Source organism: Zootoca vivipara, chromosome 1, assembly GCF_965207765.1.
Source record: "Zootoca vivipara chromosome 1, rZooViv2.hap1.1, whole genome shotgun sequence".
Lineage (NCBI taxonomy): Eukaryota > Metazoa > Chordata > Lepidosauria > Squamata > Lacertidae > Zootoca > Zootoca vivipara.
The window spans coordinates 101,008,990-101,025,075 of NC_142582.1; positions in this window are offsets into that span (position 1 = coordinate 101,008,990).

Below are 16,086 nucleotides of genomic sequence, written 5' to 3' on the forward strand. Positions count from 1 at the left end.
AGCACTGGAAATTAAATAGGTTCAGGTGACCTTCTTCCTGAAAATGTAATTTAAACTGATGTTCTCAAACCATGTGGAAGTTGGGTGGGACAGGCATGCAGGCTTGTGGCTAAGGTCTGCCCAAAAGGGTTCAGCCATTTTGTATGTCACTGTCTGTATTTCTGAGGGGCAGGTATCACCCACAGAGGGTTAATTGATTTAGAAATGCCCAACAACTCTCCTGCCACATTTCCCCACAAAGAAGTCCAGCATAACTACTCAGCTTTTTGCTTCAGAACTGATCATTCACCATATGTTTTAAGTAGACTGGAATACAAAAATGCATTTTTGTTGTTGAGGGAAACACTGGAGGTGTGAAGGCCTATTGGTATTTATGACAGAACATCTTTGGGAATGTATATGAATATCCTAGATGTGAGAAAATTATTATCCTTAAACAGAATCGACAGATTGCTTTACAGTAAACCAAAAAGTAGCCAAATGTCTATGACTAAGGCTGGAATCTTAACCATACTTACCTGAGAGCAAACCCCACAGAATTCAAGATAGGGGTGACACAGGGATTATCCTGGTTTTTTGGGGTGTGTGTTTCCTGTCCCATTTGGACTTCAAATGGGATGCCTTTTGTCCTGTATTTGAGTTCATGACCAACTGGATAGCTCAGTTGGTTAGAGTGTGTTGCTAATAACAGCAAGGTCACACGTTCAATCCCCATATGTGACAGCTGCATATTCCTGCAACACAGGCGGTTGGACTAGAATCAGGCCTGGCCAAACTTGGCCCTCCAGCTGTTTTGGGACTACAATTCCCATCATCCCTGACCACTGGTCCTGTTAGCTAGGGATAATGGGAGTCCCTTCCAACTCTACAATTCTATAATTCCTTCTCCTCCACACTGCATGGGCAGAGAGTGGGTCCGATGGAGAATTTTCATGGGCAGGGCAGAGGGTGGGTCCAATTCATGGGTTGGCATCGCCCGCCCACCTCCCTTTCCCCTCACTCCTGTCAATATCCTCTCCACTACTGTATTAGCCTCCCCATCCCCAGGAGCAGCCCCTCCCTTGATAATTCAAGAAACATTCCAAATCTATTTGACTGCCAAAAGTGATGCAAAGGAATGATGTTTCCATAAGTGTCCTCTTGATTAGGCGCAAGACCAACCGTAACAAGCCAAAGCTGGTTATAGAGCTGCAGGAGGAGCCCTTACAATGAATGTCATCCTAGAGAAGTAGGAAAGATAATTTGTTGCAGCAAAATTAGTCTTAGTCTTAGGCTAAGGGTCATATGGTACCTTAAAGTTTAAGAGCATCATCAGCAACAGTTAAACATATTGGCAGCCCTTTGATTCCGATGGCAAACCTGAAATTCAAGGCTGGCCTGATACATTTTTCTGCCTGGCAAAAAACAGCAAAGGGCACACACCCCTTTCCCTGCTCTTCAACTAGAGGTAGAATGCTCCCCTCGGTGACATCTGCCTCCCACCTTTGCTGACATCTTTTTGGCACCAGGTAAAAACTTACCTTTTTCCTCATTTTGATAAATGATGGTGATATTATATGTTGTTAGCATTCCATTGAATCTTTTTGCTGTTGTTATGGGGAGCAGAGGGTTGCTTTGTGGTTTTTTAATGACTCGCATGTGCTTTTATTTGAATGTATCTTTGTTTATATTATAATGTATTTTTAATGTATGCTTATGTTCTAAATGTAGGGACGCAGGTGGCGCTGTGGGTTAAACCACAGAGCCTAGGGCTTGCTGATCAGAAGGTTGACGGTTCAAATCCCTGCGACGGGGTGAGCTCCCGTTGCTTGGTCCCAGCTCCTGCCAACCTAGCAGTTCGAAAGCACGTCAAAGTGCAAGTAGATAAATAGGTACCGCTCCGGCGGGAAGGTAAACGTCGTTTCCATGCGCTGCTCTGGTTCGCCAGAAGCGGCTTTGTCATGCTGGCCACATGACCTGGAAGCTGTACGTCGGCTCCCTCGGCCAATAATGCAAGATGAGCGCCGCAACCCCAGAGTCAGACACAACTGGACCTAATGGTCATGGGTCCCTTTACCTTATGTTCTAAATATATTTCTCATAGGCTATGACCAGAGTTGGTTCTTTTATTTTCTTTTTTCTGTTCTGTTCTGTTCTTTGGGCTATTAGCATATATTTTTATACTCTTTTGCCACATGTAATTCCCCAAATTATACATGGTTTATTACACCCAAACATTTTTAGCTGGTTTTCTCGGGACTGTAAAGTAAGCAAGACAATGTCATGTCAAAGAACCAGACTTCTTTTGACTCTAACAGAGTCCAAGGAAGGAAGTGTCAACAACTAAGCAAGGAAGTGTTGATACATCTATTTGAGGCTTCATAGTAAGTAAATCACTCTTCATGACCTCTTTGTAAATATCAACTGCGGCATCCCATCCCACTTGAAATCAAACAGTTCCACAAAGGTAGCATACATCACATATAGTAAAGATGCTTGGGACCCCCTTACTCATTCATTGAGTGACAGTATTTCAAGATTCTTAGGATACTTGCCTATGACCTAGGAAGCTGGGGTCTAGAAGGCCTTCTAGATCCCAGCTTCCTAGGTCATAGGCTAGGCACATAGCTCAAGGCTTTTGGGTTCCAAACAAGTCTGAGATACATTTGGATATATCTCCTTCAAAACAGCGAACATGGACTATGCACCCCAAAATAAATAAAGTACGATTAAAGTGATTATGCTGCTTTATGTGCACATCACATGCGACACAAAGTTTAGCTAATAGTTCAGGTCCGTAATGGAAGGTGGGGCTGTGTGAAAGTTCTGTGACCTCTTGACATATTTAAGGCACTTTGGAGATACCAGACAAGTAGCTTAAACTCCACATACTTCCAGGATATGCATGCCCTCAATCATTTCCTAATCTACGGTAGTTCCTGCAAGGACTGAATAATAGCCATTTCACTATATATTCTATCAGTTTATTCATATGCATTTTATATGCTATATCGATTATATCTGATTCCAGGCCACTGTTTTTATCTCCACAGTTGAGACTATCTTTCTATAAATTTACTCCATTGTTCATAGGGTTTAAAAAAGCTATTTTTGAAATGTAAGTTTAATGGCATCGCCCTGGGTCATCACTTTTAGTAAATGAGATGCTGGTGCTGGAAGACTAGGGGGAAATATTGCTTCCTAGAGTTTCTTCCCTATTCCCCCCCCCCCATCCCCTGATGAAAGCAAAGATAGACTGCAAGTAGGAGACCTCACAATAAGGCACCCTGTGTAATTCAACCCAATTACATAGAAAGGAACAATCCAAGCTTCGTGCAGGCAGTAAATCCTATATACCAATTATCCAATTGTCACTCCTTACCTTATGTAGACAAAACAGCACCATTCATGTACAAGGGAAAGGTATTAACAGGTCCACAGTAAAGTTTGCAGAAGTGCAAAAGATTTTTATGCAGAGGATGTACTAAGGAGGGGGGGGAAACCAAATAGCCCAGTCAGGAATGAGCATGCTTGCTGGATGCAGAATCCTGACTAACTGTTGGAGGATGTGGGGAGAAAACTGTGAAATTTGTGGGGAGAAGCATTGACCTTCCTCCTGGTGCCATTTCCTGCTGAAAACCCCCTCAAGCTGTTATCTGTCTCTAAAAGTGCCGTATACTGTGCATGGGAATAGTTGGGGGCAAAGAGTTGTTTCAGGGAGGAAACAGGGCAGGGAGGAGAGTGGGGGAAAGTATGCTCACAAAAAGGTAACTCTGTGTGCACGTGTGTGTCTAAGTAAGTGAACAAGCAAACAGCAAAAGGGTATGCATGGTTTATTTAAACAAGCTGACTTCATTTCACAGTAACACATGATTTTATTTTTATTTTTGTAATAGATTGCAAGATTGTGTGTTGAACCATTATAAATAACTAAAAACAAACAGATCGTTTATTTTTATTTTTTTGCAGTAGTACTACTAAGAGCTTTATAAAGTTAGCTATCTGTATACCTAAATGGTCAGCATTTCAGACAAAGAAAGGAAACTAAGGTCACAATCCTATGCTGTTTCTAGGAGTTAGTGCATTCCACTCAATAGGATTTGCTCCGGAGTAATTGCACTGAGGGTTGCACTGTGAATTATATTAATGGGCTGGTACTAATGGCTGCTGTGCTGAGGCAGTAGCTTGGAAGATGTGGCTTAAAAATTCTAATGCCACTTCAAAAGTTCATTCATATCTGGTGCAAGAATTTGAGTCTGCCAGTGGAAGGACAGCTATCTTTCATGCTAATGCTACCCTCGACCCTGAGCTAGAGGGCCTTTTTGGACCCAAAGATGTTTCATATGAAATATGCCAGCCACAACCCAGGCAAATTTCACATTGGATGGACAAATCCCCCATTTTGTCTAGGCTATTTGGAGCTGATTTCTCTCCCATAATTAAGATTCTGCAATTTAAACCAATCCATAGGATTAGGCGTTAAAATTTAGTAACATATTCAGCTGTAAATAATCACACTCTTTTCCTGGGCTATGAATATTGCAATGGGATCTGAGATAAATATATTTGTAAACTCTAGGTGCTAGTAACATATACTACGTAGGAGACATCTATAGGGATTTGGGAAGTCTATAGCAAATTACCCCAGGACTTGGTGAAACATTTGGTTTTATTTGACACTTTAATCAATGGCCTGTAGGAAAGAGAATATACAGAATGTTAATTCCGATTCAACAATTGTTAAGGAACTTATAAGGAATGCAATTTGTTATGGGAGTAAAATGTTTATAACAAATTTCTCTTTAGTAATTAATTGATGGTATTTGAGAAAGAGACTAGTGAGATACAAGTGCAAACAGTTCCAACAAACCATATCCCCAGCCAAGGTTTCAGGCCGTCAATCCCCACAGGCAGGGCATTCCATTCATCCCTCCAGATCTTTTGTGGTTGGCCCCAGATCTCCTGTCCTTTCCTCCTTTACTTTCCCCCCTGTTCTTTACTGGGTGACCTTCAAAGTGCAGCACTGGCAAGATCCGAGCCACACTACCATCTTCATTCCCCAGAGGCATCTATACATAAAAGTTAGCATGCATATTTTATGCATTTTTTTGTCTTGAGCCAGTGCCCCAAAAACCTAGCAATGCCTCTGTCCCTCTTTCCTACCCCATGTTCCAGCCCTCTGCCCAACTGTCCCTATAAATTCTGTAGCTACTGAGCATGCTCTTTCCTCTTTTCGACCTCCTAGGATTGTTGTTGTTGTTGTTGTCCTTTACTTCTGTAACTCTAAAGTTTCCTCAAGCACAGTGACACTTCACACTTCTCAGTGGTCCTTTGGGCTGCAATCCTTTCCGCACCTTGGTATTAAAAGGGATTATGACTGGGCAGAAATCACATTCAAGTCAATGGAGATAAAATCAGCTTAAATTCAAGTAAACTGCCTAGTAGATCAGATAGTCTACTCAGAATTAAGCCCCATTGAGTTCAAATCGACTTAGGTGAATGTGAAACCTACATTAATTTGAGCACACTTTAACATTAGAAATGTGTATTTTGTGTATTCTCAGCAGCATTAATTATAAAGTGCTTACATAATTACTGGGCTCAAAAGCAATGTAAACTTCACATATGAAAAATGTTCTTTAGAGTACTAGCAGGGCCCAAAACAGCTTCAGACATGGATCCATATCCTACAGCCCATTCTCTTGTTGTTGTTTAGTCGTTTAGTCGTGTCCGACTCTTCGTGACCCCATGGACCAGAGCACGCCAGGCACTCCTGTCTTGCACTGCCTCCCGCAGTTTGGTCAAACTCATGTTCGTAGCTTCGAGAACACTGTCCAACCATCTTGTCCTCTGTCGTCCCCTTCTCCTAGTGCCCTCAATCTTTCCCAACATCAGGGTCTTTTCCAAGGATTCTTCTCTTCTCATGAGGTGGCCAAAGTATTGGAGCCTCAGCTTCACGATCTGTCCTTCCAGGGAGCACTCAGGGCTGATTTCCTTAAGAATGGATAGGTTTGATCTTCTTGCAGTCCATGGGACTCTCAAGAGTCTCCTCCAGCACCATAATTCAAAAGCATCAATTCTTCGGCGATCAGCCTTCTTTATGGTCCAACTCTCACTTCCATACATCACTACTGGGAAAACCATAGCTTTAACTATACGGACCTTTGTCGGCAAGGTGATGTCTCTGCTTTTTAAGATGCTGTCTAGGTTTGTCATTGCTTTTCTCCCAAGAAGCAGGCGTCTTTTAATTTCGTGACTGCTGTCACCATCTGCAGTGATCAAGGAGCCCAAGAAAGTAAAATCTCTCACTGCCTCCATTTCTTCCCCTTCTATTTGCCAGTAGGTGATGGGACCAGTGGCCATGATCTTGGTTTTTTTGATGTTGAGCTTCAGACCATATTTTGCGCTCTCCTCTTTCACCCTCATTAAAAGGTTCTTTAATTCCTCCTCGCTTTCTGCCATCAAGGTTGTGTCATCTGCATATCTGAGGTTGTTGATATTTCTTCCAGCAATCTTAATTCTGGCTTGGGATTCATCTAGTCCAGCCTTTCGCATGATGAATTCTGCATATAAGTTAAATAAGCAGGGAGACAATATACAACCTTGTCGTACTCCTTTCCCAATTTTGAACCAATCAGTTGTTCCATATCCAGTTCTAACTGTAGCTTCTTGTCCCACATAGAGATTTCTCAGGAGACAGATGAGGTGATCAGGCACTCCCATTTCTTTAAGAACTTGCCATAGTTTGCTGTGGTCGACACAGTCAAAGGCTTTGGCATAGTCAATGAAGCAGAAGTAGACGTTTTTCTGGAACTCTCTAGCTTTCTCCATAATCCAGCGCATGTTTGCTATTTGGTCTCTGGTTCCTCTGCCCTTTCGAAATCCAGCTTGCACTTCTGGGAGTTCTCGGTCCACATACTGCCTAAGCCTGCCTTGTAGAATTTTAAGCATAACCTTGCTAGCGTGTGAAATGAGCGCAATTGTGCGGTAGTTGGAGCATTCTTTGGCACTGCCCTTCTTTGGAATTGGGATGTAGACTGATCTTCTCCAATCCTCTGGCCATTGCTGAGTTTTCCAAACTTGCTGGCATATTGGGTGTAGCACCTTAACAGCATCATCTTTTAAAATTTTAAACAGTTCAGCTGGAATATCATCACTTCCACTGGCCTTGTTATTAGCAATGCTTTCTAAGGCCCATTTGACTTCACTCTCCAAGATGTCTGGCTCAAGGTCAGCAACCACACTACCTGAGGTGTATGAGACCTCCATATCTTTCTGGTATAATTCCTCAGTGTATTCTTGCCACCTCTTCTTGATGTCTTCTGCTTCTGTTAGGTCCTTACCACTTTTGTCCTTGATTATGGTAATCTTTGTACGAAATGTTCCTTTCATATCTCCAATTTTCTTGAACAGATCTCTGGTTTTCCCCATTCTATTGTTTTCCTCTATTTCTTTGCATTGCTCATTTAAGAAGACCCTCTTGTCTCTCCTTGCTGTTTTTTGGAAATCTGCATTCAGTTTCCTGTATCTTTCCCTATCTCCCTTGCATTTTGCTTGCCTCCTCTCCTCCGCTATTTGTAAGGCCTCGTTGGACAGCCATTTTGCTTTCTTGCATTTCCTTTTCCTTGGGATGGTTTTCATTGCTGCCTCCTGTATAATGTTACGAGCCTCCATCCATAGTTCTTCAGGCACTCTGTCCACCAAATCTAAATCCTTAAACCTGTTCCTCACTTCCACTGTGTATTCATAAGGGATTTGATTCAGATTGTATCTTACTGGCCCAGTGGTTTTTCCTACTTTCTTCAGTTTAAGCCCATTCTCTAGATTTCACAAATCAGGTACATAAATATAGACCAATGTCCAATGATGGCTGATATGCCTGTAGAATGTTGCATACATGAGATGCATCCTCTCCTTTCAGTGCTATGTACCATGTCTGGAACAAATTATTTGATGACATGGGGCTGTTGCCAGTGCAGTACTACTGCTTTGATCACTTCCACTCTTGCAGTGCTTAGAAATCCAATCTCACCACCACTTTGCTGGCTAGAGAAGGCCATAGACAACCGTGTTCTAAGCAAAACACTAATTAGCATATTAAATGGTTATAGGATGACAGTAAATTTCTCAGTAGGTGATTGCACTACTGGGATTGTCATGCATAACCAGTCTGCAGTACAGCAGGACATATGGCTAATGTAATTCCTACATATTGCCTTTTCCCAAGGGGTGAACTCTACACCTCTGCAGACAAACAATGTGAATTATTTATCTAAACTCTGCTTACGCCTAATTTAAACCCACAAAGAGAATGAAAAGGTTCAGTCCTGTCCCTTTAAAAGCCAATAATTAAATACTGATGATATTGTAGAGCTCCTTAACTGAAGTGGCCATTGTTTAAGATAAAGTAGAAATAATAATATATAATCTTATATTCTATTTCTGAAGTCCAGGGGAAAATGCCCTACACGTAAGAGGAAGGTATCTGCAGACTCAAGGGAAACCTAGATATACACAAGTACGAAACAAACATACTGGGTATTGGGGGGGGAGCCTGAAAACAGCCCCATAAGAACTTAATGGCCTGGAATGTTGCATGATCCAGGGTGGGGGAGACTGAGAGCTGGGTGGGATAGGGGGACAAAATTCAGTGGCTGGAAAGGGCAGAAAGAGGGTGTCATGACACCAGAGTCCAGCAGGAATCAAAAGGTTATCAGAGGATGCCAACTTTCCAGCTAGGTAGCCAGCCCAGGTGCAGGGCTCTGAGCCTGTGGCTGGAGATCAGGAGACAACTGAGGCTGAGGAACATCAGCCACCTACAAAAAAAACCTCCTGTATCTGTAGGGCCAGACCCTGGAACCCCATGGGCATTTCCGCCTGGGGGACCAAATGCCTCCCCCAGGACATCACCAGTACAATGACACAGGGCACACACGCCAGGCAGGGAATGGAAGAGGAGTGCCCATCTTCAGGCCAGAAGATTGGCCATCTAGAATTAGTCACAAGGGGGTGGAGACTGAAAGAGGCTGTCTGGGAGCAGGAGCTCTGAGGCTTCTTCAGCAATCAACTTTTATTGAAACAAGTGGCTCACTTGGAGCTATCCGTGGTCCTGCAACTTGCTGGCTTGCTTCCTTCTCCATGCGATGTGGCATTGGATCAGAACACAGCAGAAGGAGGAACACACAGAAGGGTTTTTGTTTGTTTGTTTTTTAAGAGAATATTGAATGAATCACCTCATCGCCTCAGTAGATTTACTTTCTGGTTCACACTGAGAAACCCTTTTAAAATGTTCCCAGGGATTGAAGTAGGAGATGCCTTACCTCCTACCTTTCTCCAAAGAGACCCCAAAAAGGTAGCAGCAAAACCAAGAATTCTGCTGTTTATAACTTGGTTCTTATTTCAAAGCATGTTGACCCCTACCCTGGTTATTTAGAATTTATTTATCAAGATATTTGTATACTGCAATTTCATTTTAAAAAAATAAAAGCAGTTTGCAACAATTAAAACACAATAAGGCCAATACAAAAAAACCCCCCACACACAGATTACCAGCTGACTATTATGGAACATATTGGGTTTTTTTTTTTAAAAAAAAAAAAGCCTGTACAAACCAGTGGTGGCAAAGCAAATTCTTCAGCAAACACTTGAAAGTCAATACAGGAGGTACCTGCTGAATCTCAGTTTCAGGCTGAAGGCTCAGTTTCATGTTGATGCTGAATGAGCCTCACTAACTCTGGGGACAACAAACAAAGTATCTACAGCTGATATCAGTGACTGAGCCAGTATATAAGGGATCAGGCAGCACAAAGCAAACACAGTTCCTACTCCATACTGTATGTTGGAAGTGGCTGTGACTCGGAGATTTCAGCCTGGTTTACACTGCAAAATGCTGGCCAGGCTTTGAGCTGCTTTTAACAATCCTGCAGTGTTAGACTGTACGCTAATGAAGGGCTGGTCTGAAGGTGAGAGAGTGCAACAGCCCTGCATTAGTATCAGTTACTTTTATCCCCAGATTGCTGATTCAACTGACAGAGTAGCACCTCACAACCCTTTAAGGTATTTCACTGATCTATCACAATTGCAGGTTGGAGGTGAGGTAAGAAAGCAGCACACAGGAGCCGGGCAATGTTGTCTACTGTTAATATTGCAGGTCAAAGGTGAGGATCAGCCACGTTTGGATTCCCAGTCAAAAGTCCTCCATATCTCTCAGGCTGAAGCAAATGTCAATGTACTTTAAGCTCCTCTCAAGTCAGATCAAGCAATCAACTGCAGGCAGAAGCCACATGATCCATTGACTTGCATGCAGACTGGCTGCACTTTTATATGTGATCAATGAAAATACTAACAATACCATGACCTAAGACCCACATCAGAGCAGGAACTTCCATCTGTGAGACTAACTTGTTTTTCAGTCCCCTTACACAGGCTCAGATAACACAATTCCTGGCTTGATGGAACAGCATTTTACCGTATAGGCCTGAACCAAAATCATTCAACACCTGGATCTTTGACCACATTCCATGCAAAATCTGTCCTCCCCCCACCCCTGATAATGATATTTTGTTCTGTGCAGCAAAAAGCAGATGAAGAAGAGAAAAAAGATTTGTATGCATATAGAGAGAAGTTCCATTCCAAGGGTAAAGAGGTAGATTGATGAGGTTCTTCATTTATCACTTCTGTTGCAAAGACAAAAATGTGTTCCTCCAAGAGAAGCCAATTGCAATATTTAGGGGAAGGTAATTAATTTCAAGAACCCAATTCTGTTTGAGCCTCTCTTTCTTTTCCTTTTTTAAAAGTCTAGTTTCAATCAGATCGCCATTTGTATTTATTGAAGTATGCGAGAATTATGAACCCATTAAGAGAAACTTATAAATCAGTCATATAATTTATACAGTGCTGTACATTTCTAGATATTTTGGGGGGGGGGAGACTTTAGTTGCGGAGAGAGAAACTGGTTCCAAACAACCATTTACAACTTGATAGGTGTTACGTAAAAAAAGCTCATCTAGGGTGACTTGGTACTCAGTTGCCCAAACTGGTTTCATCCCAAACTCCTTGGCTCCTTGGTTTTGTTCTACAGATGGCTGTGAAAATTGGGAGGCTTTGACAAGTGTAGAGAGGAAGCAGTCCTTGGCATACACCAGCTATCCTCATTATAAGGAAACAAACTTGTCCTCAGTGACTGGCAGGGGCCACACACTCCAGATATAGGATAATGCCTGGCTCTGCACCTAATCTTTTTGTTATTTGCCAGCACAAGCACAACTCTATTTAGCCTTCTTTTCCAATGAGCACTGCCTGCACTTTTAACCTAACGGCATTCCTCAAGAACAGGATCCTCCACCAGTGTTTTGCACCTAGCTATCTTGCCAAATAAAAAGGGACCCAGGTGGCGCTGTGAGTTAAATCACAGAGTCTAGGGCTTGCTGATCAGAAGGTCGGCGGTTCGAATCCCTGCAACGGGGTGAGCTCCTGTTGCTCGGTCCCAGCTCCTGCCCACCTAGCAGTTCGAAAGCACATCAAAGTGCAAGTAGATAAATAGGGACCGCTCCAGCGGGAAGGTAAACGGTGTTTCCGTGCGCTGCTCTGGTTCGCCAGAAGCAGCTTTGTCATCCTGGCCACATGACCCGGAAGCTGTCTGCGGACAAACGCCGGCTCCCTCGGCCTATAGAGCGAGATGAGCGCTGCAACCCCAGAGTCGGACACGACTGGACCTGATGGTCAGGGGCCCCTTTACCTTTTATCTTGCCAAATACAATTTGGATCAGGGATGCCTTGCTTGATTGGCCCACAACCCTCACCTCGGCTCTCCCTAAGATCACCCTCTTTACTCTGTGGCAGAACACATGTATCATCATACCTCAAGCTATTTAGCATATACACTTGGATAGGGCAAACCCCTCCTTCCTTCAGCACCTGACTGACCCTAGTTCATCGTTCTGTCTCAGGTAATTCCTCCACTCAGGAACACAAGTCACTGCAAAATTCAGGAAACACACTCATTCTTTACTGCTCAGAACAGGAAACTGTTCACATTTCAATCTTTCAACTTCTCTCTATCTCCTCCATTTGCCTTTCCAACTTTGCTGTCTTTTCTGCCCTTCTGTGGTCCAAACCCATGCTATTTTCAGTCAAGCTTTCCCCGATGCACCTGCACCTCTTTGGCAGCCTGCCATATCCCTAGCACCATTCGCCATTCCTTATATGGCAACAGTAAGATTTCCCACCCCTGTCTCTCTTTATCAAGGAAACAAGCCAAGTGTCAGTTGCTGGTCCAGGCAAAGTGGGCTTGTGAAACTTGCATACGTCATACTTGAAATAGCCATGTTATTATTCTGTAATCATTGTGTTCAGGTGATTCAAACCCTTTAATGCCATTTTGATGTTTATAACAAAAAACAATGACAAGTTTCTTGCATTTTGATGAGACACGGCACAGAACCATTTTATATTTTAATGCCATATTGGTGTTTGAAGCGACAAGCAACTTTCTTTTGAACCCTGATTGGGACTCAGTGGTTCCTCCTAATTCCTCCAAGTATAATGCACCTTCTCTGTGATACACCATGACACTAGTCCAAAGATCTTGAATATCACACCTCTGTGGTTACATGCGTACTTGGTGGAGTGTATGGACAGCTCCCATCATTCCCAGCTATCATAGTCAAATGGTCAGGAGGTAATGGGATTTGAGTGCAGCAACATCTGGAGGGTCTAAACACAACACTCCAGCTCCTCAGCATAGTGCTGGAAAGGGGAAATAGTTGTGATCATTGTGACTATAAAAAGCCAGAGAAGAAACTGAGTGAAGGTAATTGTGGTTTTGGACAGCACAACAGGGGAACTTCTGCTCTCCATTAATAGCTGAACCAAAGTGGGGAGAGGTGTGGAGATTTGTAACCAACAAACAACTTCGCCAAGTTAGTTTAGTTTCAGATCAGTCCTAATCCCTACAGCTAGAGTTAGAAAAGAATAAATCAGTTTCCTGGTGCTTCTTAGCTTGGGGTCCAGAGACTCCTAGGTACCTGGAAAGAGACTGCAATGGACCAGTGGTAGCTCTTTGGAAGTGAAGTTACTCATACTCAAAGGCTGAGCAGCAAGTCAGACAGCAGAGTTTGCCTCCTTTTTCGGCACACACAACACAGAAACAGTATTCTGCCTCCTAGTGACTACAGCAGGAGAACACTTGTGGTCTGGACAATTGCCAAACAAAAGAGGAGGAAAGTCATTTACCAGAGTATGAAACTCTGGTAAATCAGCTTCTCCAAGACCTCCAAAAATTCTGGTTTCATATATCTCTGTGATGGATAGGCTTTTTGTGCTCAAAATTAGAATATTATGTCCTTTTCCCGTGGCTTCTGTAGAATTGCAATGAGTCATAAGTACCCTGGAATAGCTACATGAATAGAAACTGATGTGATCAGGTAAAGTTCAGAACTATCTCATTTGCCATATTTTATGTAGCTCAATGTATGGCCAACTCTGGCTGCTTGCCTCGTAAAACAAATAGAGAGCAAACTAAAGTGGATGAAGGTTACCGTCCTCCTGAGATTAAGGGATGGAATATGGCAGGATACCCGTGAGCAACCCTGGAGTGGCTGCGCACCAGTTTTGCAACTGCTCCAGAGAAGAAAGATGGAGCAGAAATCAGACACAGACCAACATAGCTCCTAATTGCAATTGCTGTATGGCAGCCAAGTCCATGGAAACAAAGTGTGTTGGCAAACATGATACTCCCATGCCACACTGTTCATTTTTCAATTCAGTACCAAACACTTTGTGTCCTCTACTCTCATGAAGAAATAATGAGAGAACAAATGCATTCTAGGAGGGTGCATGCCATAAGCCAGTATACGGCAGTATTTGGAGTGTTCAACTAGGGCTGGTGGAGGCAGCCCAGGTTCAAATCCCTTTTCATGGAACTCCCTGGATGACCTTGAGCCAGACAATGGGTTTTATCCAATGTCACAGTTCTGCTGATGCAACCAGACTCCTGTTTCTTTCCCTCCCCTCTGGAGGAACCCACAACTCTTCAGAGGTGGCTTTGAGGGCATGCTGGGGTGGGGTGGGGGGAGCAGGAGAGGAAGTGGAAGCTGCATTGCATGCACAGAAGTTCATTGCATCAGTGGAGCTGCATCACTGGATACAGTCCAATGTCTCCTAGCCTAAATAACTCTCAAAGTTTATGTGAGAATAAGATGAGAGGGAAAGACTGGATTGAAATATAACAAAAATAAATGAATGCTAGGTTAGGGTTGCCATAATTGCAAAATTGCAAAGAAATTGGACGTTTTTGAGCTATTTCTGAGGGAAATTGGCAAAAACAACACTACCAACATAGGCTGCCATACATCCAGATTTCCCTGGACATTTAGCCGATTTCTGCCCAGGCACTGCTTGCTGCTGCGGTATTCCATATATGCCTGGTAAATTCAGGACGTTTGGCAACCCTATAGCTAGGTGCCATGAACCTGAATCTGTATACGTGTCCAGGGCTGTGTGACACACATAACTTTGCTCTTTGACACATCACTGCTGCTTCCTCCCAACTCAGCATCTAGAGCCTGTGGTAGTCACCTCATTCTGTCTAACAATAGAGCTGGCTTTGCCTGCTATGCTGTTCTGGAGAGGGTCTCAGCTGCCCAGGGCAGGTTTTGCAAGGGGTCACATGAGGCTGCAAGGGGAAGGAGAAATCATCAGAAATTGCTGTCCTTTCCCTTACATTCCATGAGTGAGAATGTTCCATGAGTGGAACTCTACTCACAGATCTTCGGATCCAACCCAAGAGATTTCAAGAGCATTAGTCACGATATAGTCATAGAATAATAGAACTGTAAAGTTGGAAGGGACCCCAAGGGTCATCTAATCCAACCATTTGCAATGCAGGAATCTCAACTGAAACATCCATGACAGATGGCCATCCAACCTCTGCTTAAAAAATCTCAGAGGAAGGAAAGTCTACCACCTTCCAAGGAAAACCATTCCACTGTCAAACAGCTCTTACCACCAGAAAGTTCTTCCTAATGTTTAATCAGAATCTCCTTTCTTGGTACTTGAATCCATTGGTTTGGCTCCTGCAATGAAATAGATACAGATGTTCCCGAGGAATGATTTCATGAAGTCAGGAACGTGAGAAAAATTGTGCCTCTTAATGGTACCCTTTCCCTCTCAGTGTATCTCCTTATGCTATTAGCTGAATAAATCGCTGAGCTTCTTTAGCAGTGGAGAGAAGTGTTAAGGGTTGTTGTTCTCTGACGGGGGCAGTGAATCATTTTCACCATGAGTTAATACAGAGAGCTCAAGAATGTATTGTCTGATTAAGTAATGTGAAGACAGTCTAGCCTACAGGCTAAAAGACTGTGGATTCTATCCCCTTACCTGAGCTTAGCTGATTTCCGCTGTCTTTATACTTCAGCCTAGGGGTAAATATGTTTTCACAAGTGCTATACTTTGGAAAGGACATTAAACAGAGATCCATTCAGCCAGTATTTGATGGCTATCTAGGCAGAAGTTATACTAGAGGCACTTTTCAAAGAGTACAGGGGTGAGTGAAATCTTAGAAAACATTATCTTTCTCTACCTTACACGGAAGCTAATAATATGGTTGTGCTGAAAGTTCTCAAGCAAACATTTTCTTGTAAAGGGAGGTCTTTCATGAGGCATGGAAAACTTCACAGGCCACTTCCTCAGATCACGTTATTTGCCACTTGTTGAACACCAAGTTGCCACTGTTTGTTTCACCAACCTGCTGCCTTGTTTTGCTGATCAGCTCACTACTGCCGAGAGAGAGAGAGAGAGAGAGAGAGAGAGAGAGAGAGAGAGAGAGAGAGAGAGAGAAGAGAAGAGAGAGAAGTTCAACAACCTGATAATGCAATCCCAACCATTCAGGGATCACATTGCAAACATGATGTTTGGCTATGTGGCTGACATCACACAGCTAATTAATTGAAAACCAGAAAGCAGCGCTCTCACTTGCATGCCAGGGAAGGAACAGTGCTGAAACACTTTTGCCCCTGTTTAATAACAACAGCAACAACAACAGCAAGAACAGCAGCAGCAACAACAACAACAACATATTGAATTTTTTACTTGTCATTCGCCATAAGG